Raw genomic sequence first — 26,033 nt, forward strand, 5'->3', positions numbered from 1 at the left:
TAATGTCTTATGAAGGTGTCTATAGTGTATTGTAGGTGAGAGTAAAGTATTACTAAAAAAATAATGTAAACATAATCCCAAATCATCATGGATCATGTGAGCACAGACTGGGAACATCACAGAAAAGCATACATCACAGCAAGCAATGACACTGACAACGGATCAAGACCAGCACAAACATTCATCAATTCAGGCCCCCATCATTAGAAAAGAGAATCAAAACAGACTAACATGGTGACAGTGCAGCACTCAGGCACGGCAGAAACAGCTGGATGTGGATTAAAGTCAGGACCCCTCCTGGACCACATCTCCTGCTGTCCACTGCAGCAAAGCAGGCCACAGATTCTCTTGTTACATGGAAAAATCCATCATCTGGTCTCTAGTGCACTCATGTGCTACCAGTAGGCTGTGAGGCTCAACCGTGCTTTTCCGTAAATACTAGGGGGAGTTCTGATTCAGCTGGCTAATCATCACAGATAACACATTTGCAAGCACAAAATTGTCTCAACTGAGCAAATATAAATTTTAAGTAATTATGTCAAAATGTGTTACGCGGGATGAATTATTCTTTACATCTGTTACACCTAATCTAAGTATGTTTTAGCAGGATGAGCATCGACTGTTGAATCAGTCAATCAAATTTTATTCAATGTAGCAGTTTTTCATTAAACGTTGTACAACATAAATGTTTTCAGGAGGAAAAAAAAATATAGGGCAAAATATCAATTATTTCCTGACCACTCGGAAAAAAAAATGCTCCGGGTAAATGAAAGTCGTACATGTAGAGTTCACAGATCAGATACACCCGCGGTAAATTACATCTGACAGTTCCATTGTGGCTGAGGGTGGTGCAGGGCTGGTAATTACAGTGGGATAATGCAGGTCGCTTATGGAGGCGGCGCTGAGGGACCACGTTGGGCTGCAGACATTTCTATTGATATGACTGCAAGTCAGATGTCCATAGATGGTTTGTGGGCTAAACAAGAATGGCCACAAAGGGGAGATTAAGTAAGAAACAAAGACTAATGTAATGAATTTAACAATAATTTGTGGCACCATACAGATTATCTAAATGCACTTGGGCAAATTAAGGTAGGTACCCCGCCCCCCCCCAAACAGGGGCAAGATGAACACCCTCCAAAAATCTGGTGACACCCTTAACATCATTTTTCCATTTAAGGTGTATTCCACTTTAAGGAACAGGTTACAAAGGAAGTAGTTTACTTCCACTGTGTCTTCGCCTCTTATTTGCTCTGGTCTGCTCCTGTGCATGTGTAGTTTGTGTCTTTCTCATGGTTAGTTTTCTGTTTAGCTCATTATCATCATCTTCACCATCATCACTTTGGACTAAAGCACGTTTATTGAGAACATTCTGGGTTGTATCTTTCCAGGAGCCCTTGGATTGGCATCGTTTGGACTTTGTGTCGTTGAAGATATTTCTCAGGATGGCTTCTTTGGTTTGTAATTCTGTGTATATTCTTGTCATTGTACCTGCTAGCATTTGGATTATGAGCCTTTTTCTGTGCACCAAGGGACTTTTATGTTGTTGTGACATGTGTTGTGCTAGACTGTACATATATTGTGACCCACTTCAGACTTTAAATTTTAGTTTTATTACTGCGTTTCATAGGACTAATACAATTCAAAGTGAGAAGCTAGAGGGGTAGTAAGTTTTCTTCTTAAACAGCACCTGTAAGTAAGGGAGATTTTTATTTAAAGCAAAAAACATTAAAGATGTCTTTGAGTAGTATCCCTCTTAATCTTCTTGTAAGCATTCTGTGCATAAATAGTGTTGAAGTACCAAGATAGAGACACCAAAGGCACAGAGGTATAATGAAATTTGAGGCTGTATATGACTATGACTGAATCCTGACATGCCCAGCAACAAATCACGGTAAGGCAGAGCTAATGGGAGGATCAAATATGATGTTAGGATGACAGCTCAGGCTGCTTTTTTGACGAACAGCTCTGTAGTCAACATTTCTCCTCTACTCAGTGCCCTTAACTATTACCGAACAGCTAAAAGATTGAATATGAAAGATGAAGTATGTCGATCTTCACTGTGTGTGCAGCAGCTATAAACAAGCTGCTACAATATCCCATTAAACGGGGATTTCTTATGCACTAAATGTAATCTTAAAATAAAAAGGAATGCAGTGAAAAAGGAGGAGTTTCTTTTTAGCAGACTTTTGTTTCCATGAAAGGAGTTTCTAAAAATCATTTTGGGAAATGCTGCCAAATTTATCAATCCGCGGACTGCTCTATAGCAAACCGCAGAATACCAGAAACAGGAGCGTACCTGTTCACGGAGGCTTGAGTGCTTTCTTAGGATATGCAGCATAAAACATGATCCTTAAATCTGAAAATACAGAGACGGCCCCACAATCTGAGGAGGCAAGATTAGCAGTGAAATGGCTGAAGCAAGACTGACGCGGAAAGACATTTCTGTGCTGGAGGATGACAGACAGTTGATGTACAATCTTTCCTAAGAATGGAAATGCTGAGATAGCCTATAGTTAGAAAGAAAATTGGAATTCAGATTAGGTTCATTTTGCAGAAGGTTGATTACCATAATCTGTCCAGATTTGGAATCTATTTGAATTTATATATCTATGGTTTATCAGTTTTAGGATGAATCCCCTTAGTTGGGTTAGGACTAATAAACAAGTGGATAATTTAACTTTATAATTAGTGAAGTTAATTCACTCAATATAGAGTTTGTAATATATGTCTTGCAGCAACATCAGCAGCAGGTACAACACTGAGCTGTTTATTGTTACCGCCTAGAGACATGAATTGAATGTAATCTCTGCCCAGGAAATTAATGAACTCTACACAATTATGTGTTAAGTAACATATCCAGTAAGTTTCGCTGGCTGTCAGTTTGGCAGTTTTATATATAAGAAATCAAGACCTATTTCAGTCATATTTGAGAAGTTCAACAGTAAAAATATTTTAGAAATGTTACTTGGTGATCTTTGTGAGAGTTATGAAACACCTTAAAATGTGTCTTTTTTGCATTCTAATGGGGTAGAAGCCAACACCCTACTGTGATCATTACAGTTGTTTACTCATCTTCCATGAACAAGTACACAGCAAGGCTGGAGCCTGTCCAGGGCATCACATACTGCATCCGCATCCCAGGGTGCATGCAGGCTAATTTACCTAAACCACATGCATTTGCAGTACTAGGAGGAACTAGGGTACTTGGGGGGTACAAATAAAGGGAGACCATGGTATCTGCAGAAGCACAAAGCCCGGGCAGGGATACATGGGTCTGTGAAGCAACATCACGACTCACTGTGTCACTATGCATTCTGCTCCAGTACTAAGTACTGAGTACTGAGTACTGTTCCTACTATGTTGCCAGTCAGCTGTGATTGATGAGACATCATTCAAAGACGCTGGGGTCAAACTTGTGACAAGAGTGCAATTTTAAAAATAAGAATATGGTCAGACAGAGCAATGGCATTCTGGTGGACAGGCACATCATGAAACTATGAAATTTAAGATGTACTTATACTGTTGAGCTTAGTGTAGGACTGTTTTGTTCCAGAACCTTGTGAAAGCAGCCTTAGGAGTATCACTTTCAGTCTGCAGATAAACATTAAATACTCCCATTAATATAATCACTCCCCGGTTCCACCCAGCTGGCCCCGTTTATCTCTGACGAGGTAATCGTCCAATTGTACCAGCTGGCTTTCATAAACTGTGATGTCTGTAAGATCCGGGGTGGCATTGGTAAGATGAGACCGTCCAAACGCAGCCCCGTGGCACGGCCGTGCTTCCTGGGAACTCACACATGCCGTGCGAGATGGGAGAGGCTTCCCCTCAGAAAACCAGTCTGTAAAAGTTACAATATAAGGGCTCCTCTCAGCATCCAGGGACTCTGCGCTGACAGTCTGCTGCGTATTTCATCACTTCTCCGCATGGTTGTGGCAGAGGTGTGTTATTGACTGGGACTTTTTTCTTATTTGACACCTAGATCCAAAGTTTTTTTTTTTTTTTTCCCCCCCAACAAAGTGTATTGAAAATTTACATTTACCATTAGTGCGGTGTAATTAACTGGGGTCTTGCCCTGGGTTATTTTACCCCCCAAGGATGAAGATCATTATCAACGCTGTTCATCACTGTCCTCAGATTTCCCAGCAAGTAAATATGAGTCTTCAGCGCAATGTGCGCTGGTGGGTGGAGAATACTAGCTTTAAGTATGAATGGAGGACGCAGCAGGAAATGTGGCATTATGCTCCGTTCTCTGCTACTCATCAAGTGTGACAAACTGGGCTCGCTGTGACGGTGCCACCGGAGCTCGCGCAGGGGAGAGACCATCTGACGTGTGCCGCTCAGCCAAGCAGCACTCCCAGGCAGACCCGCTGTTTCCGACTCACTGATCCTGCCCAACAGTCTCCTGCTACTTCTGCACTTCCTGGTGGCGACACCAGAAGCCCTAACGGAAAAATAACAACGAGCACATTAAACTCTGTAGGCAAATAAAGGCATAAGAAAACACCAGGCCGCCATATAAGTGGGTATGTGAGAAAGGGCTTCTTGTATTTATGGCAGGATTCCCAAATCCGAAAGCTTTTTAATCAGAGATGGCATTCTGGCTCAGACCATATTATTTTTATTTTTTTATTTTTTAAATACCGAGACCCAGCTGGTCTAGTTATAGATCCTTCTGTAGTTACCTGTAGTATTTTCCCAATGCCTTTTTACTCTTATAACAGCTTCTCGTTAATGAACGTGAACAGCAGAAAGAACATGAACATAACAACAACCTCATTAACCCTGGAAGAATCATGAGACATATAGTCGAGCTGTCTTTGTTTGCTAAAGTCAAGCCTGTTTAAATTATCGGTCAATTTGTAGCAGTTATTTATGGATCGTTTTTAAATCACAGGAGAGGAAGCCCCATTCTTTTGGTTCCTTGGGAAAGATAAATTCCATAAATATGAAATTCCACTAATGTAAGACATTTCTATAGTAGATGTGTAAGCAGTTTCTGAAAATCTCAGAAGCTTGACTTCAAGGTTTTTTTGGAAGGTACAGTATATGTGTGATGCTGAAAGCTTGGTAGACCAGTGTGTGAACAGATCTGTTTGGCTGTGAGGAACTGAGCATAGTCAACTTCCTAATTACCTCAATACTAAGAGCCCACACAAACAGCTCCTTCAACACATTCGCTATACCTTCCTCTACCGACAGGCCAGCATATAGCAGTTACGCAGACCGGAGCTTTATGCCTTATAATCTGTCTTCGGTGTGGCGTTTAATTAACCATGCTTAGTCCAGAGCTCAATCACAGGTCATAGGCTTCTCATCAGTTTACGCCACATTTCTTTTTTCCCCACATGCAGGAAGCTCAGACCGTTCTTTCTTCATAATGACCAGACTGTACCCCCTCCTGGACTGGTGCTCTCTCTTGCTTGCTGAAATGTTTCTCTTTGGATTTCGGTTTTGTGATAAAGTTACTGTCGTGGCCTAAAGGCAGCGGCGACGGGCCAGACTGACAAACTGGCCTCCTTCTTATTTCAGAGGCTTTTTTGGGTTTTACATTGTGACAATGAAGCGTCACAAAGCTACAAATGTCTGCATTTAACAAGACCGGCTAATCAGCATAATCTGCAATCTTCATCGGTAATTTCATGCATGTACAGACTACCTTCAGTCCCAAAAAAATTTGTAAAATTGCAGTGCTTACAATAAAATTAATAATGAAATAAACAAATTCACAAAGCACTGTTCATAGCGATCACTCCAGGGATTTCATTATATTCTATGTCTGATGAACATATGCTGTAAAACAATTAACAAAGGGACAGGGGGTGAGTAATGAGATCAGTGAATAACTAGAATAAAGAAAAGCGGATACAGTGTGAAAAAATGGCATCTTTGTTGAGCTTTGTTTGCATCTATGGGTGGGAAGAAACTCACAAAGAAATGCGCGGTGTCCCTGGGTTGCTATGAGCTGGTGAATATTCATAAATACCATCATGCATAATAATGCACATAACATAAAAGGTAATTAGATCACACTGGAACAGGACTCCCACTGTAAATAAGTGTGGAGTTTGAGCTGAAGATGCGAGGCAGCTCCCCGATCCCTCAATCAAACCCCGTGTTCTTTCCCTATGGTCCTGCCTGCTATGCCTGCAGACAGCTGGTTAAGTTTAAGCTTGACTTTGAGTTGTGCACTGGTGGCAACAAAGTAGCTTTCCCGACCCCAAGAAAGGTATAAGGAAAGTGATGTAACAATAGACCACATTCTGATGTGACTATGAAGCTACTTGGGGTTCCAGTAGTTGAGTCACATTCAAATGTTATAAAGTGATACGTGCAACAGCATGAAAGCGTACATATTTTATGTGCATTTGTGCCGATATGACAAGAAATTATTGTGCATTTTAACCTTTATATGCTAATTCGTACTTCATTTGTGGTATAGAGGTTAAAATGCACGGTAATTTCTTGTCATATCGGCGCAAATGCACATAAAATCTCTCGTATTTGGGCTGTTACATTTATCGATTGCCTTTTAATGGTGAATGCGTACTTGTGTACCAGTTATGTCAGTTCCTGCTTATATCTTCCAACCGCTTATTCTGGTCTGGGGGTGCTGGAGCCTATCCCAGGTTGCATAGGGCACAAGGCAGGGAAACACCCGAGATGGGATGCCAGTTCATCGCAGGGCACGTGCACACACACTATGGGCAATTTGGATTGCTAATTAGCTGAACTTCGTGCATTTTTCCAGCAGGAGAAATCTGGTGGAGGAAACCTTTGTGATATGAGGAGACCATGCAAACGTCACTGGGCGACAAGAACTTTATTAGGACAAGAAAACAAGAGCCAGCGGCTGATTCAATGGTGCACATTTGTGCCAGAACCGTGATATACCCAGTGGCCACGGATTTACTCAATATGTTATGTCTACAGAGTCCGATGATCAAATGTTGTGACACAAGCAAAATGGTGAAAACAACAGTTTTTCCGCAGGTCAAGGGCCGTCACACCCCAGGAATTTCTGAATGCTCCGTGAAAACATTCCGCTCAAGGTCATTTGCACGCCTGAAGTTTGCTGGTTGCGTTTTGAAGCCTTTATTTTAGCTCAGAGTACAGTGGCTCCCAGCGCATGCTAATCAGCGCTGTGCTAATGCCCTGCTGGCCTAGCGCAGTTTTTCAGTAAGCATGGCTAGGCAGGAGAATATGCTCAACACCCGGTTACAAGTGAAAAATGCCATTGTTTCACAAGTGCACTCACCCATAAAAGTGTTTGTTCTGCAATGCTGCCAGGTGCTCTGGGCCAGCAGCTCAATACTGTCGACTGCCCACCCAGGCAGAAGGCATTGCCAACCACCCCCATGGAAAGACAGCTCATCGGGGAGAAACGTCTGTCGCTAAGGGGGGCAAAATATATGGGGCATTTGCTCTGACAGAAAATGATGTTCTGCTTCCCTAAACTGTAATGCTCCAGAAAATATGTGAAAGTGGCTACAGCAGAACAGAAGGATTCTGAGGGCCTGAAATGCTAACTGGATCCAAGCTCTCCAAAAAGCAAGAGAGCACTCATGCTCATACCGTTCGGATACACGATGCAACAATCTGTTGAACAATCTGCGGTCCGTCAGCCGAGGAGCACCGGAAGCACTCTGTGTGACGAGCCAGAGCCGCAGACTTCCTGCGTGATGCTGTAGAAGCGTCACGGTCCAGCTCCCTGCAAGGGCAAACGGTGCCATTGGACACAGGCGCCGCTGAGACCTCGACTCGCTGTTTCCGTTTTTGCTACATTTGGTGAACTCGTGCCGCTCAGAACCCCTCCCAGCTCTCGGCCCACAAACACACTGCGGAAAAGCACTGAAATTTATTGCAGAACCAGAGATTTCTGATATGCTAATGAACACATTCGATAACTGTGACTACTGACATTAGTCTTAACCTATCTCGTTTTTTTCAGTAAATTAGGGTAAGAAGAGATATATTTGTAGACAAGAAAGTATCTCGTCATGCTGCTATGATGGTGTGTCTCTGGGTGTTTTCAAAGTGTGAGGAGGCGTGGGTTCATCAGCCTTACAAATATGCTACAGACACAGGTTAATGAGCTTTAGGTGATACACAAGAAAACTCTCCTGTCCTTTTCACATGGAATTAATCATGAGGGGATTTAACAAGCTGTCGATTTTCAGAAGGCCGAGGGAGTCGGAGTTCGATCTGATTTGTCTGGGAAAGCGTCTGGGAAACTTCACCTTTGGAATTTCACCAGGGCCTTGACAAGCACTGAGTCCCAGCCGGGATCACCATCACACAGCTGGTGTCGGATACACTGTCAGCACTCTCCGCTGAACACACAGACACATAAGCACTCTCATTTTCGGCGAATAGTCCTTATGAGTCATTATTCACTGGTTTACAAACATTAAAAGGCTCAATTATAAGGCAATTCCAGAAGTTTACCCTCTGCATCGATTCCTTCCACTGACTGGATTTAATCACAAGAGGTGCTGATGTAGTTCAATATATGACACCTTGCTGGAACACCATAAAAACACCCAGTGTGACAGCATAAACCCGTGGCCATAAATAGACAGTGTGTGGGACAACATAAACAAACCTTGTGTTATTCTGTGCATATGCAGTGTCTGGGACGACAAAACAATCCCCGTGTGCCCTTATATACATGATGTATGGGACAGAACAAGCAACCCCTCTGTGCCTCTACATACATGGTGTGGAGCATAACAACATCAACAACAAGAAAACCTCTATTGCCCCTTTATACAGGAGGAGGAGGGGCTGTTGTCTTTGACTGCCCTGTTGTGTTGAGCCGTTACTTTGTAAGGGGCAGTATGTGGCTCTGTGCCTATGACCTGAAGGTTGTTGGTTCAAGCCTGGTCTTGCCATATCTGCGGGTCCTTAAGCAAAGCCCTTAATCCTAAGCTCCTGGGCACTGCTACGGGTGGCTGCCCTTTTGTTGCTTGCTTGCTTTCACCTACAGAGAGCAACGTATCTATTATTATAGACACTATGTGAAATACCCTAACCACACACTTACTGGAGGATCTTAACCACACCCTGGGAGAGCCGCGCTGTGCGTGCGTGCAAATGGCACCAGGAGAGCAGCCGGAGGATGGTTCTAGATCTCAGTGCTGGCTGCCTGCATTTGCAGACGTGCCTTTCCTCTTGCCATCCGTGCCATGGATGGCTCATTGACAGGGTATGAATACTGTTTGTTTTTATTTAATTTGACAGATACTGGTTAGATGTCGCATCCATCAAAAGTCGACAGATGACACGTGCGCTAATGAAGTAGCAATAAATCTTCTCACCATGCTTTATTGATTTATGCAATTATATTTAATTTGATAATTATATATACTTGATAATTATATTATAATCTAATTTATATATCATGTGAACAATATTAATTAATATTACAATCGCTTAATAATTAAGGGTGATTAAATATTTAAATAACCATTAGTTGATATAATAATAAATATAAAATAAAATTGATTTGAATACTTAAGCAAAAAAAAAAGCACTTCTGTCATACCATCACAAATGTAAAACCGTTTACAAACAATTTAGAATTGTCACGGTTTCACAGATTACAGTAAGGAATCAATCAACAGTTACATTAAGCCAAGTTAATTAAGCGCTTAGCTGGAACAAAAATCTGCATATATAGAGGATGGCTATAAACGCACTGAGACGTATTCATGAACACACACAGACACATGCACACATTCCTGATTCACAGAGAAACAGTTCTGTCTGCTGTTCAGTCAAGCTTTCCTTTATTCATACTTAAATGCCAAAATGTTAATGCAAAATGTTAATGTGTAGCCTTAAGTTAAGAAACCAGAAATCAATTTAATAACACTGTTTCTAAAATCAAAAATATGTTTAAAAGAAGCTCAGACAGAAGTTATTAATCACAAAACAAGTAACGTGATTAAATTTCAGTTTGTAATTGTGAAATGATGTCGTTTTTTCAAAAAAAAAATATGTCAAACCTCAGATATATCTTCCTGGGGATTGTTGAAAAGTCTTAAGATGGCTGCTAGTTTCTATGGCACCTTGTGGTCCAATTTGCCGACATCATGCCCTTTCCAAGACTGAGACAGGGACATCAAGAGAGCATCATCAAGCCAAATCCAGAATATCCTCATGGTCTGGAAGCTGGAGATTTAAGCTTTGCTTTCAACATACTGGCCCGTGGGAGGTTCCAGGTAAACGACAGAGGTTTTTTTTTTATATATTAGGTGGCGATAAGGTGCCAGATCCATTATTGTGAGCAAATTCGGAATTTCGGAAAACTGCACTGCAAGCATTTAAAGTTTGGACTACAGGAATTCCGCTGGTCATCTGTACAGTGCAGGCCATAGATTAAACCACGAAAACCGAAATGAATGAAAACCAACTTCAAAACAAACCAGATCAAAAGTGGGAAATATTTTTAAAAAGGGCTCGGAAGACAGCTAACAGTCCCCCAGCTTTGCAGTCAAGTAGACGATGAAAGACGAGGTGTCCGTATCGGAGAGACAGAGGCATCCCCGGGAAAGAGGCAGCCTTCAGGCAACTCAGACGCTGCCGACCTCGGGAAGTCGGCCGTCACATGCCAGCAAACTGGGGCCGTCGGGGGAAAAGGACAGCGATGTAGCCGGAGAGGAGTGGCCACCTGGGAGCTCGCATTAGAGGCATTCACCACACACCGCCGCGCAAGACAAGGCCACATATCTAACAAGGTCCTGAAGGTGGGTCCAGATGCTCCTCGGTGAGCGGGCGAACATGCCTGACGTGGGATTTTCACTGGTGACCATACAGCAAAGCAAGAAGGCCGGAATAAATATACACTGATTAAACTATGGATTAAATGCCTTTCTCCTTTTATAGTCCTGCTGCACAAAAGGCATGTGACGTTGGAGCAAATGAGAATGAAATCCCTGTCACCGTGAAAAGAGAAACAGCGATTAGCTCGGGCTCCAGCAGAGGGGGCACATGAGGTCATGCATGCTGCTCCACAGGGTTAAAAATGCACTTTTCTTCTCTGAGGCAATTGACCTTTTTGGTATTTCAGCTTGACATGTGAATAAAAGGTTATGAATTACACACGACCTTCACTCACAGCAGCCATGTGTGCCTATTCTACTCGATACTTAAATAATGTCTTGTTCCGCATTTTCAGTTAAGATCCATTTGGATAAAATCCCCTCATCTGTTCAACTAAGGCTGGAGACCCTAAAATTAAGTTACATGCCCAAGAAATCATATTATGCTCCTTCCTTGGTGTAGTTCCATCACAAGGCCAAAAATCCCCACATTTTGCAAGCGCTTAGCATCTTTAATTCACTTTCTTGCTGCAGGACGTTCAATTGGAGTTCTTATAGCGCTCATCCTGCCAAAGTAAATGTGCCTCTTGTGTGCTGTGTCTGGCCTTTCTATTGGCAGGGCAAAGATTTGAGTCTCTGTGGACCTAACTCTCCACATGATTTTCTGAGACCCTCCCTGAGGTCTCTCCTCACACCTCTTCCTGGTTTCTCTCCTCCATTCCTCTTCCTGGCATCTCTCCACATTTCTCTTCCTGTTGTCTCTTCCTCATTCCTTTTCCTGGTTTCTCTCTCTTATTCCTCTTCCTGATGTCTTTTTCATTCCTCTTCTTTGTTTTCTCTTCCTCACATCTCTTCCAAGTGTCTTCCAACTTTCTCATTCCTCTTCCTGGTGTGTCTCCTCATTCCTCTTTTTGGTTTCTCTCCCTCACATCTCTTTCAGGTGTCTCTTCCTCGTTCTTCTTCCTGGTGTCTCTCCCTCACACTTCTTCCTGGTGTGTCTCTCTTATTCCTCTTCCTGGTGTCTCTCCTCATTCCTCTTCTTTGTTTTCTCTCTCTCACATCTCTTCCAAGTGTCTCTTTCTCATTCCTCTTCCTGGTGTGTCTCCTCATTCCTCTTTTTGGTTTCTCTCCCTCACATCTCTTCCTGGTTTGTCTCCCCTATGCCTCTTCTTGATGTATCTCCTCTATTCCTCTTCTTGGTTTCCCTTTCTGGTGTTCTTGGTGTCTCTTCCTCATTCCTCTTCCTGGTGTCTCTCCATCACACCTCCTCCTGGTTTCTCTCCCTTATAGCTCTTCTTGGCTTTGCTACATCATGCCTCTGCCTAGTTTCACATCCTCATAACTCATCCTCTTTCCTCTTCCCACTGTATAACTTTGTTGCCACATAATCCAGGCGGAGGAGCTACATGAGTAAGATTGTGATAAAATTAAACCAAACCACCGGGTTGCATTTCAGCAGATGACTCCTTAGTGGTTGGAGCGCAGCCTGCAGTTTCGATGCTGACTTGTGTTTGGATGGTTAATCGGCCAACCCTCCTTCTAGGGCAGACGCTGCTCTTCACCAGGCCTCGCTTTCTCCTTATAAGAGACTGGGATGCCAACCCAAAAGGACCGGCTGTCTATGATCCCGCTTCATGTAGCCGCAGGCGGCCTGTCTGTTGCGTCTGAGAGTCCCAGGTGTCTGGCACAGAATGGCAGCAGGAACCGCCACTAATGCACGATGGTGATTGGCGTCAATATTTACTAATGTCGTTCATCAGGCCTGTCGCACGTATCTCTGCACAGCAACCTCACGCAGCGCCTCACAGGCTTGGCTGAAATAACTCTCATATCCAACTCCATTTTTAGCTCAGGTATTTTGGTTTGGTTAGAATATATTCTAAGAATGGTATCATCCATATTTGAATGAAAAACGCAGACATGAGGCTAAATTTGCTATGGTCTGCATGCAAATTGAGTTGCCCACATGAATACACCATCTCCTTAATCAGTATGCACAAAAATTCTGATGTTCAAATTTGTTTTAAATCACTCTTACGATCGAGGTTCACTTGGCCCCTATTGTTATATGCTTTCTGTGTGCTACCAATAGATAGAATTTTTGGCTAGGATTTGAAAAACCGAAGTTACTTAATACACTTTTAGAGGCTGCCCATACATAGGGTTCTGTGATAATGCTGTGTGCAGTTTCAATAAATCCATTTTAATAATGTGGAATTCTCAATGTGAGGATGACAAACTGTGGCCAGTCACATAGGGACAGAAGAGGGGAGCAGGATTTTCATGGGGGAATGAGGAAAGGAAAGTTTCAGCATCAATAGAAGCTAAACAAAATGCAGGTATCCATCACTATACACCCGGGGTTCATCCTGGAAGTTTGGACAGAAGACAATCTGGATGTATCTCCATCATTATAGGGGTGTGAACAAGACATACAATATATCAGAGATTTCTTCCATTGCAGCAGCGTAATTGGATTGTTTCGATTCTTGCTGCATGCCACACTCATATGCTATCCATTACACGTCAACTACATCTACTTTGGACATCTCTCGATAATTTGAGTAGGGCTCTTATGTGACATAAGTTACTCGATAGGACACAAGCTGACGGATGACTCAACGGAAAAACTAAAACCACTGTCAGATCACGCAAGAGCTACATATCCAGCTTGGTTGGGGAATAAGGGCTTTGGAAGTGTGTTTAAGAGGCAGGAGAGAAAACAAAATTCAGTCCAATATGATGACTGCCAACAGAAACCGGTGAACCAATTGGATGATTTCGTCACCTGACTTTACCCAACCTGAACAAGCACCAATCTCACAGCATGTAACAAATAATATGAGGCTTGGGGGCTGAGTGACAACAGTGCAACATCTTTGTCTAGCAAACTCTCCATTAGAAGGCTCCTCTAGGTTTTTCAATGGACTCTTTCACAGCTGAGAGGAAATCCTCGTTCCTGTTGACAGGCTGTTACCGCTGAACAAAAGGAGAGCTCTTTGGTAAGCCAGACCTCTCCCAGAATGGATCCCAGTGGCTGATAAAACCAATACAATCAGACCCTCCTGCTTGTCACCCAGCTGTCAAGGCTGATAAGTGTGCTGCAGGTTTTGTCCTCTTTATTTGGAGATAATGGGACTTTGAAGGTAATGGTCTCACAGAAAGGGGTCGCGGCATTTTCACAATCCACTATCTGCCAGAAGCTGATCAGTTTTGAGGTAACTGAAAATTCATGACCATCTGAGGTCACGTCGAACTCACTGTGGAATTCAATTGACAAGCATTCACACTGAGGGAAGTTTTACTGGGAAAGTGTATTTGGGGGGGGGAGGGGAGAATTATGCCGGTCCTCCTGTTGTACGGTGTGTCTTAGGCACCTCTGAGCCATTCTGTCTTATACGAATGATTTATGGAATTTCAGCTATGGATGCAGGAACCACCTGGATGTTCCCCGGAGTAGTGGACTGTTTGGCCCTGATTTGAGAGCAGGAGTGTTGGACTGACATGCTTGAGGGACTGATAAATGAACCAGCTAGTCAGAAAAGCTAAGACCAGGTGGGGGTCATGGAGCCTTGCAGGATGTGAGGCATTGGGTGAAGGACTCCAGGCTGTAGAAGAGTTCAGGTAGAGTGGAGCATGAAGAAAGACAGGCAATGTTTTTGTGATAAATCCCTGCAGGTTCACGTTCTGAAGTCATGCAAACTGCCACAGAAGATCCCAAGGCAGGCCTTGGAATCACCATCAGCATTAAAATCAATGACAAAATAAGGCTGGATAACTTACAATTGACATTGTACATCATTTACATGAACAGTTACCTTTAGTAAGTTGTTTTATAATTAAAGCCAGTACAGTATATAAGTGTTTGGTCATGAGGATTGACAAATGCTACCAGTCATGCAAATGTATTAAAAATGCCAATCCTAGGTGTGGAGCTAAAAAGTGCATACAGTTAATAAAATCCAATTGATTAAAGTATAGCTTTAATGATAGACTGGCAGTATTGGTAATTAAAACAGCATCTGTTGTTTCTGTTTCTATGGGTGTATTGACAGTATCTTCTTGACAAAAGTCACGTGCCAGTAAGCAGTGAATGTAGGTTGTTTTATGTGGCCCACAGGTGCAGCAGTGAGGCTGCCTTTATATATAATGTCCAGCCTCAGAGTCCTAAGTAGCCTCCTGCCTCTGAGTCAGAGAGATGGCTCTCTGCCCCCTTAAAATCACACTTTTGCCTTTCGCATTCTGTTCCACTGCAGTTAGGGGCTGGCGTGATAAATATCTGCGATTGTGCTTGAATTGCACATTACGTTTGAAATTGGCATTTAAGTCAGCTATGGCTTGTTAGCCGAGCCGGGTCTCTTACGGGTCATATTGCTGTTCCACCTCGGTAAGATATCGAGCCGCGTGGACGCGTGACGTGCCGTACTGCTGGGCTGATGGTCCTAGCTGTAGATAAAGGTGGCTGCCAGAGGGCTACATAACGTTTTGTGAGAATTAGCTTGCAGCAGCAGAGTTGGGCTATTTTTACCTCATTTGTATTGAGCCAGAAATAGCATTTTGAGAAAATCAGATCTTTGCTCTTCATTGATGTTCACTTGCTTCTTTCCAGCCTCTCTTCGAGCTGTTATTTGCACTGTGTTTTCCTATGTTTAGATTTTAGCCGATAGCAAACCTTTAATTAAATTGAGCTGGGCAGCCTAGTTCCTTTTGCAGTTAATGCAGTGTTACTGTGGCGACCACTCACCACTGACATCCTAGTTGAGGAAGGAGCACACCCCCCCCCCCCACCACCACCTGTCATTACCAATTAAAAAGCCTCGCTGTCGCTGTGGTAGCCCACCTGTGGCTCCGCCCCCACACATGTCCACATCCTCCTTTGGGTCTCCGCGGTCTCCAGGGACAGAGGAGACGCTCCTGTGTTTACACTCTGCTGCAGCAACAGCGCAGATGAAGTGTGAGAGCATTATCCAGGGAATTCGGATCCAAAAACGTCTCCAGCTACAGCTCAGGGCACGCAGCATGCCTACGAGTGCATACCTACGCAACTGCACATGTTAAGCACATGTAACTATACACAGGATAAAAACAGCTACACTGCACCCACTGCACACATTAATAACAACGGTAACATTGTAATCTATGGTTATCTATGTCAAGGGAAATCTAGAATTTAGTGATCAGTGGTCATTGTTGACACACAACAGCACACAGTGCACAACAACAAAATGTGTCCTCTGCCTTTAACCCATATGCGACAATGTGACATAGCAGGGGGCAGCTAATTCAGTGCCCGGGGAGCAGTGCTTGGGGGGGGGGGGGGAGACCTTCCTTTGGGTACCTCAGTGTTGCCTTGCTGGTCAGAGATTCAAACCTGCAATCTTTCAATTACAAGTGCGTTTCTCTAAACATTAATCCACCACTGCACCTTTATCTGAAGCTTTACTTTCACCAAATTACTGTAGTTTAAGAAAATTTAATATTATTATTATTATTTTTTTATTATAATTATGGCTCTTAATAAAGAATGAATTATTAACATTATCATAAAGTGTGTTTCTCTATTGTCATCCTTCAAATCCTTTTTGATTCGGCAGTGAGCTCAGCTTGTGGCGGGGAATCCATGGTGGGATCTCTCATCGGCTGTGGTGTGAGCCCACACAGAGTATGACGTGCCCAGAGCTCCGGTGCACCGCAGGGGGTGACACCTCACGTCACCCAGCCTCCATGCATTTAGCCACACTTCCCCAAGGACGCCAGGATTCATATGACACTTGAGACCGAAGGCAGGCCTCGGCTTGCTAATGGACATGATGTTTGGCGTCTGACTGTTCCAAAAGCCCCAAACCTGGGTGTTTAGCATGCTACGGTGTGGCTGCTCCGTTCCCATGACTCACCCTGACAGACGCTCTCGTTCCGTTTTCACGTTCCTACATTATTAGGCTGTAATAAAAATGCGAGCCGTTTTCGTGACCTGATATTTCTCCGGGGAGTCGAATCCCACCGTTTACTGCAGTTCGTCCCGTTCGCTGCCTTTTCATCAGTGGAAATGGGTTATTGCTGCTTGTGCAGGCATTTGGCTACCTCCGACCTTGTTCATAATTAAATGGGAAACATAGCACCCCTAGTTTGCATTCCACTAATGGCAATTTAATCACAGCAGGGGCTCCTCTTTTGGAGTTGTAATCAGGAATTAAAAATCTGCATTCCCACTGTTTTGCTCCAGCACCCTGAAATGAGTTTCCAAACAGGCTGAACACTGTCATTATGCAGCTTCCGTTGCCCTGCTCTGCTCACACCCACACGGTTTTAAAGCACTTTGAGGGAGAAGGGACATCATATCCTCTGTGGAATACCTGCCCCGGATCCCCTCGAGGAGGGGGGCACTTTCACAAGCCCTCTCCCCGGAGCCATCAGTCAGGGATTTTCGGGGAATTGGATGAACCCATAACTCGACTGCTTGCATGGTGCTCCCATGACGGGTTTAATCAAATCACCATTGTGGCTGGAGAAGAAATACACAAGCCCAGTCCTCAAATGAAGGAGAGAGCCCTGGTTTTCATTTTACCTGACATCTTAATTGTGTGATTGATGTGTTTATTGGGAAAGTAAACTCTCTTCAATGGGTTAGTTTGGCATGCCAGTTCAAAGGCCACTCCAAGCTCTTCTCTACCTCTGTAGCACTGATACTGCTTCTATTGATGTATCCTTTGATTATTTATCTTAATTTTATACATTGAGAAATAAATTGAAGAATCCTACACGTTAATCTGTTTTGTAAGGGGGACTTGAATAAGGGAGACAGACCAAGCTGCAATCGCACCATTCAAGGCTTCAATGCTGTCCATCCAAGAGCCGAGTGTTATATACAAATGCAGTCCTATACATTTTGGATTTAATCCATCCATCCATTTCATATAACTGCTTATCCCATTCAGGATAGCCCATTGCAGGGCTCACTCACACGCATGCTCGTGGGCAATGTAGTAGTTCCGGATAACCTCAGTACGTTTTTGGATTGCAGGGGAAAACCAGAGGAAACCCCATGAGGAGCATACAAGCCCCGCACTCATGGAGCCATGGTGGAGGCTCAAAGTCTACTCCCAGAGGGGTGGGGCACCAGCAACACACACAAATTAAGGTTTGGATTTTAAAAAATAAATCATTAGGGTTAATAAAAAAAGGCTTACAGTTAGAGTGGTACTAGCTTTAGTTATTACAGGATTGATAAACTAAGGCTCCAGGTGGGGCACCTACAGTGATTCGATGTGTAATGTGTACCATTTGTGTGTTGGCTTTAAAATGAACAGAAAGTATGTCACAGGGGAGGGTTAGGGTTGAACCTGGAGCAGGCTTAGGTTCAGCTTTCGGGTTTAACACAAATAAGAAGCTAAATGTAAGAGCAATTCAGATGGGCATGAGTTTTATATTCCTGAGGACGCAAAGAAGGATTCTTTAGTGAAATTGTGTAGCGTTTTTGTCCAGTCTGGGAACATTATGTAACTCTTTAGAAAAGACCCAGATTTTGAAGTCGTGATCAAATAATTTCTTTCAGATTCACCGAAGCAATTGAGGTTAGCTGGCTTCTACCAGAACCTGGTGATTCATGGACTGGTTCTGACTCATCATATGGACTGGTTCTGACTCATCATATGGACTGGTTCCATCTCAGAGATTAAGTTCTTGAACGCATTACCCCATTGTGATGGTGTCCACTGGAGCGACTGCAATCCAAAAGAAGAACATAGATGCTTCATCACTTTTATTGTTAAAATGTTGGACTCTTTCTTTGGGTTTAAGTGTATTCACTGCCTGGTCTTTGTCCTTTTGGCTTTTTCTGTAGGACGCAGCCCTGCTTTGAGGGATATCTCTTCCTACTCTGGTTAATAATGGAAGAAATATTTGAAATTTTCACTGGATGACTGGAATTATGAACCACTGAGGTGTGAAGATACGTTAAGACGCTTCCTTAGAAGTACTGAGTAAGACTATTGCATTTAAAGAGGGTGGGTTTGTGGTTGGTCACTGAATAAGTCCAGCCAGTAACAATATGCACTCTGGCATGAATCAGGCACAAATGAGACACGACAGGGTGCTCTTCTTCTCATGTTCCTATGGTCTCTAGAACCTAGTCAACAAATTCATTGTACTGGTGGATGGCTCCACAAACGATACCGTCTTCCCCTACAGCCCCCCGTAGAGAACGGGCGTAATTCTGGGGTAGATGGTTCTTGGGAAATAAACTAGGCTTAATTGTGCAATGGTGGCCTGAACATTTCTACAAAAATGCAAATTAAAAGCAGGTAAGTCTGGCAGAAATGGACGTGCTTAATCGCACTGATAATTGGTCAGTGGCCTTGCTGATTCTCTGCTGTGCATCAGCAATGCTTTTGACCTCATTAGACGTTCCGTCATCTCTTAGTCGAGGGTAAAATAAAAGCACCTCCTTCATTCGCCGATTTCGGGCTGAAACGGCAAACTGACGTCTTATTAAAGATCACAAATAGAGTTTAATCCCTGAGATTCATTAATCTGTTCTATTCTTGTAGCCCTCATTTTTTCTTCCCCTGAACAGAATAAAAGAGTATGTTGATTTATCAGTTGAAGAATTCATAATAACCTGTTACACGAGGGCCCCAGGCATACATTTCCTTCAGTTTTATTATTAACACTATTGTTATTAATAATGGCTTTTAAAAACCTAATATAGAAATGCCTGGCACAACACTGCCTTTTTAATTCCTTTACTTGGCAGACTCCATTTCGCTATACAGGATACACGAGAGCAAATATAAAAGTAGATTAAGTCTGCAGAACCCAATCATTCGTTTGAACTTCCCCCGATCCCAAAAATGAAATGAACATTAGCTGGACAATTAAATGTTGATGGGAATTAGTGCAGAAATGAACATATCTGTCAAATATCAATCTACTTTGCAGTAAAACACGACTTAGTCTGCAAATTGGGCTTTAGATTAAAACTCGACGTACAGTATAACATGCCATATAGGCTGTGGATCTCCGTTCAACAAGAGCAACTCATATTTTACTGTTCGTAACTTGACTGTGAACAAGCACGATGTGAAGGTTTCTCATAAAAGTGAGCTTCCACTAATGAAGGAGAGTTTTTAATGGGCAAGGTAAATATATATTTATGTATAAACAGGCCAATTGTCACTGGTTGGCTATCATTAGGGGCTGACTAATGAATTGTGCCCAATCACTGTACAACAGCAGTAACGTTTAATTATAATCACTGACTGCAAGGTGTGCAAGGGTTAGCTAACTGTGTCTTTCCATACATAGAACCTGTATGATATTACATATTATATAGTTAAGATTGATTCATTATTAATTATCTACGTAGGTTTAAAATCCATAGTTAAGTTAAGGTTACCAGATAAAGATTTAATAGTAAGTTTTTAAACTAATGAAAGCCCATTCCACTCACTGATTTGATCATCCAGCATTCATTCTCTGGATTTCCATCACATTAAAATTCCCTGAAAGTGTAGACTGATAATTGCCATCAAGGAAACCAAGCAGATAGAAGGCGTAGTGTCTTTAAGGATAAGACATCCGTCTATCTCCATATCCACTCAGCCATGGCAGGATTGTAAACATTCTGGAGCCTATTCCAGGAAACATAGGGCAACCTAGGATGCGATGCTGGTTTATCACAGTGGACCGGCACGCCATCATATGCTAAAGGCACTTTGCCTAGATGCATGTTTATTTTTTATTATTATTTCGTTTTTTTAACAATCAATGGAAATCCATGGAAAGTTTGTGAGAGCAGACTTTGCACAGAAGCAATCTCCTCTTATTACACAGTATATCTCCTGGTGTTCAGTTACCTAGACCCCTGTTGGTAAAATATGCTATTCAATCTAAATTTACAGCAGGCTGCACAGTCATATCTGAATAAACACAATTACTAACAGGTCTCTGTGTAATTTGTTTTACCAAAGGAATGCAGAATATTCTTATGAATATACTCATCAGTAAAATATTGATGGGATATTGACTTTCTTGTTTGCTGAGAATGGAGAATTCTGTGTTCCTCTACTATATTTAATCGGAGAACCCATATTCAGTAATCTGACCCCAGCTCGTGTTCAGCAATCTGACATGTAAACTACATACTCTGTTCAGGGGTCTGGTATTGATCGTATTGCCCCTTGCTGATAGATGGAAGATAGGGCATTCAGAGCATGTCACACTTGAGTATGCCTTACTCCAGAATCAACACTGCTGAATTAACACTTACTCTGCACTGCCTGAACTCGACTCCAGCACTGACACTGCTGAATTTACATTTCACCAAGCACAGCTCTCTCAGAATCATCTAAACATTGTTTAGAGTCCCAAACCTCAGGCCCTCATTGGGGTAGATTTTTCGAAGAGATCGGGGGGGCCCTATCCGAATGAGATGCTTATGGGAAGGGAGTGTCTCGTAACTGCTGGGGAGACTGTGCCAACTTTAGCACGCCGAGCCATTGGAAGAATCCAGTGCATGGCAGCCTGCCGACCCACAGCAGGCACCCGCCTCTCCTGGCACGTTCTAATTTGGCCTAATGACGCCTCGATCGGTCTCAAGCTCACCCCAGCCTGATTTCTCGTTCTCTGGCTAAACTGTCGCATAAATCACCTGCAATCTGATTAAGGGTGCATTTGCAAATCAAATGCTGAAAGAATCCGTTTCACGAGATTTATCAGCTGTGCACATTTTAGATAAGTGACGGAGGGGAAAAGAAAAAGATGCGGAAATTAGATCTGCAAAACAAATTTGGCTGGGATTGTATTTTAGACTTGACACTGAATGAGTCCACTGCATTTTAAATCCATTACCGTGTCCTTTAGAGCCAGAACTAAATATGAGTTCATTGGATTGTTTAATGTAACTGTGCAAAATGCAGGGGGATTAATTGTAAATGGTCCATGACAAAGGAACAACGCATTAAGAAGGCACTTAAAAACCAGAAAGGTCCTTCAGGTCTCTAGTACCAGTAAATTAATTCGGCACAGAAGCAAAGTGTTGCGTGACTGCGACTTTATTTTGGTTTACAGTAGGCTGAAATGCGGCTCTGCTGGATCACAACTTCCTCGCAACATCAGAAATACTGAGGGAAAGTGGGACCCTTCAAGCTAATGTGGCGGTTGGCGTTATGCGTTTAACTTGGCGCATGTGGAATGCGCTAACGCAGTCTTTTATGGATAAATACCATATTACCATATGTCAGCGTCACCCTGATTCCTAAAGTCATTAGGAAACCCACTTAATCACATTCGGTGAAGGGGGTTTTGGTTGGACAAACTACCAAAACATAATTCTATCTATGCGAGGAACAGAGGCCCTTTGAGGCAAAGCGAGGCATAGAGAGTCAGGCAGAGACATAGGGACAGAGAACTGAGTGTGTCAAGGGAGACATGAGAGAGGCATATCGAGGTGCAATTTTAATAAAAAAAGTAATGACACTTTTTCAAAGGATCGGTGGTTTGGGGACTTGGCAGTGGGGGCAGGTGACATATCTCTTTGAGCGCCTGGCTATAGTTACTCAGTGTTGGCCAAATCACAACCTGGCTTCTGTCCCGGAGCTGCACCACAACTCTGTCTGAGACCAGCCGGTCTAAACCTGTCACCTTTGCAGGTTTCCTGCTATTTCTGCGGGTGTTTTAACCAGGCTTACGAGTCATACACGCATTTACCCTCCAGAGAAGACATGTCCTCATGCCGTGAAAATAACTCCTCCAACTCAGTGGGATCCAGCCCCCCAACCCCCCCCCCCCCCCCCCCGCCCCACGCACACACTCTTCACCATCCATTGGCACAGAGTGAGGGGGATAAGTCACCGTCAGATTGGATGACTGGTTTTTATATTTGCCAATCAAAGTAGTCACTTCATCAGATTATACCCCATTAGCACGTCCATCAAAAGTGTGGCTCTCATCTGTTGGACAAAAGCTGGATGTCTGAATCTCGAACAGGAAGTGACTGACAGCCAGTCATAATTACACCACAATGGAAGTGTCTGGAACAAGTGTGCCTGTGTCATACCCCCCCCCCCCAGACTCTTTCCGATTGGCAGCACCCATCCTGGTGGCCATCTGGCTGGTGACTAGTCTGCCCAGGAGACCATGGCCAGCTCACTAAACGCAGCCACTTAACGATGAAGCCAGCTGCGGGTGGGCTTCGTATTCACTTCAGCTGCTCTACCCCCGCCCCCCCATTGCCATGGCCAGTGACAGTCACTGACGGCTATCCCTACGTCAATCACAGCTCTCCTCCTCAGCTTTGGAGAAGCAAGAACAAACAGCCAGACAGGCAGCTTCCAGCTCAGAAATTCAGGAATAAGATCACAGGGGATCAAACTGCATCACTCCTAAAAATTCAGCAAGCTTTGCACCATCCTCTATCAGTTTCCATTGCTGTTAGGCCGGCTACATTTCATCATGGAGTTTGCTGGATACCCATAAGACTGTGAGAAGCGGGAGGATGAGAGGCTGTGCGAGGTGATGGATGGTTTCCGGCGCGACTTGCTTCCGACGCGCCAGGATCTCACACCCTGACACAAAGCAGCCTCCACCTTCCAAGCCCGGCTTCACATGCCTCTGGAAAGCTGGAATGTGTGGCCTGGCAACGTCCCACATCCCTGTGAATCTACAGCTTCCAGCTGATACCATGTGGCTAGCAGTATAGAACCATCACAAAATTTCTATGTTTAAAAACATCACAGAATAGTATCTTAAAAGATCACAAAATAGTAGCTTGAAGAAGCGCTTGGCTCGATCTGAAGGGCCCGCCCCCCCAGCCAGACTCTTCCCCACCTTTGTGGTTTTTACGCAGTGTGTCCACAGTGCGACCTCCTTTCCGGGCATTTCCAGTGACCTACTTCAGTATTCACTCGCTATCTCATGCCGACGGCCCTAACTTGTTGCAGATGCCTCCTGAGAACAAGAGTGGATTTTAAACTAAATTTAGATTTAAAACTGAAGGCTATCACAGAAAATATAGTGACTAGAAATAATGGCTATTAACAGAATTTAAATAGCTAATCTTGTAATAGGTGGCCTATTATAAAGAGAGAAAGCATCGCTTAGGTTTATAGGACTTTCTAACACTAGCAACAGGGATTTGAGCACAGTATTTGGAAAGACGTGACATTTTAGCCTATATACTTTAAGAAAAAGAATTATCAATGGAGATGTTAATAGCATAATGGAAGCTCGTGGATTTAATGGATTGTGCACTGCGCAGCTCAGGAGGTCAGGAGTCTTTGGTCTGGTCTGAAAAGTCCTGAGTTCAAATCTTGTGGTTGCCAGAATAATCACATCCCAAGTGAGGTCATGAGCTGAACCCTTAACCCCGACTGTTCCAGGGATGCCGGCTGAACTGCTCTCTGATCTTTCCTTGCACGTCGCTTTGAACAAAAGCATCTGCTAAATAAAATATTTAATGACTCTCCAAACACCATAAAACACAGTTAACATCAGGCTAAGATGACTGCCTGCCTCGGTCTTCTGTCATCTGTGTGCTGTCTACGTGTAAAGGATTGACTTTACTCGCCACGGAAGGTTCCGTGGAAATGTCTCCATGATTAACTGGCTGGCTGATTAAGCAGTCATGCAAATAACATGGGGAGGGTAAAAATGACTCTAATTTCACCTGGTGGCCCCCAGCCACGATTCACTGGTGTCACACCTAATGACTCCTTGAAAGACCTGCAGGGATAGTCCTAAATATTATCTGTGCCAGGAATGACATGTGATTTAAACGAAGATCTTCCCTGCACCGTACCTTCTAAACTAAGAAAAACCAAGCTCTACTGAACTCATGATGAAACCGGTGACAGAGGTTGTCACCCAAATAATAGAAGCTGACACAGCTTCAAAGTGGTGACAGTCACTCTCTGTACGGCTTATTGCGCTTCAGAACAGACCGTTCCAAACGGCATCCTACATGAACATTTATTACAAAACTCTGAGCTAATAATAATTTTATCACATTTGAAAATGTGTCTTGTGTGGAACTTATGAACCAGCGAATAGTGCAAGATCATTAAATCTGAAAAAATCAATCACTCAGCTGCTTCAATTAAACGCACATGTGTTTCTGGATGCATGTAGAAATATGTTGTAGATATTGTGATATATATGACATCACACTAAGTATTTATATAAATATGTACATAATAGTGACATGTTATTTTTCTGTGTTGAGATATGTATATTTCCGTGTCTTATATTGCTTAGTGATACAGTTTTTCTGTGTCACCACTTTAGTCTTCCTAAGACTTTGGACCAATGATATGCAACAAACCCTTTTACTCTTATAATGGGACTTCAGCAGCTCTCAAACTTCCTGGCCTCACTCTAGCAGCTGTTGTATGGTTTTACTGACAATTGATTAATGCTAAAAATACTCTTTGTGTGAATTTGACACCTAAACCACAGAAATAATATGAAATGTCAGCATTCTGTTACGGTACATAAATACCTATTTGTGTACATCCCTAAATCGGCATGTGAGTCAGACGTAAAAACTGAGCTCCAGCTCAATGGGAGGTGGTGTGGTGACCTACCTCCTCTGCAACCAGGGTTCAAGTCTCCACTCTGGCTCCATGTGAGGAGTTTGCATGTTCTTGTTGCAGGGTTTTTTTTTTCCAGATATTCTGGGTTCCTGCCACAAACCAAAGACATGCTAAGGAGAGTTACCAAGCTGCCCATAGGTGCGACTGTGCCCTACAATGGGTGGGAACCGCACCCTGGATTGTTCCCTGCCTTGCACAAGTAACCTGAATAGGACAGGCTGGTACAGAAAATGGATTGACTTGGGCTGGGGCAAAGATGGCTGCAAGATGGAGGAGCTGGCTGGATATCCTGGGTGGGGCCTTGTCTGGTGATCAACAAATTATTTTTTTTCCTTGTTATCCATTAAACGCTGATGCCCAATCCACTATGTCAATGCACCCCCTGCCTCTACCCAACACCTGTCTGATTTTCTTCTTTAATTCATATTGTGTTGATGCCATATCTGTTTTTATTCCTCTCCATCATTTTTTGTTAAACTCATCTCCTCTCTGGTCCCAAAGTAGTGCATATTTCTTTCTCTGATCCCGCTATCATGTGATTCAGTTGGCAGTCCTGACACGCCCACCCCAGCTACGATTTGTGGTTAAATTGTACTTATTTGTTTAACATATGTAC

At 43.2% G+C, this 26,033-nt stretch overlaps 1 long non-coding RNA gene across 1 annotated transcript; it reads left to right on the forward strand.

Moving 5' to 3' along the window:
• The first annotated feature begins 1,247 nt into the window (after window positions 1–1,247).
• On the forward strand, window positions 1,248–19,581 carry LOC111850221 (uncharacterized). Its single transcript, XR_002839738.2, has 3 exons — window positions 1,248–1,457; window positions 17,851–17,967; window positions 18,382–19,581. It is a non-coding gene; the product is annotated as an uncharacterized lncRNA (long non-coding RNA).
• The last annotated feature ends 6,452 nt before the right edge of the window (window positions 19,582–26,033 follow it).

Source organism: Paramormyrops kingsleyae, chromosome 16 (assembly GCF_048594095.1).
Source record: "Paramormyrops kingsleyae isolate MSU_618 chromosome 16, PKINGS_0.4, whole genome shotgun sequence".
Lineage (NCBI taxonomy): Eukaryota > Metazoa > Chordata > Actinopteri > Osteoglossiformes > Mormyridae > Paramormyrops > Paramormyrops kingsleyae.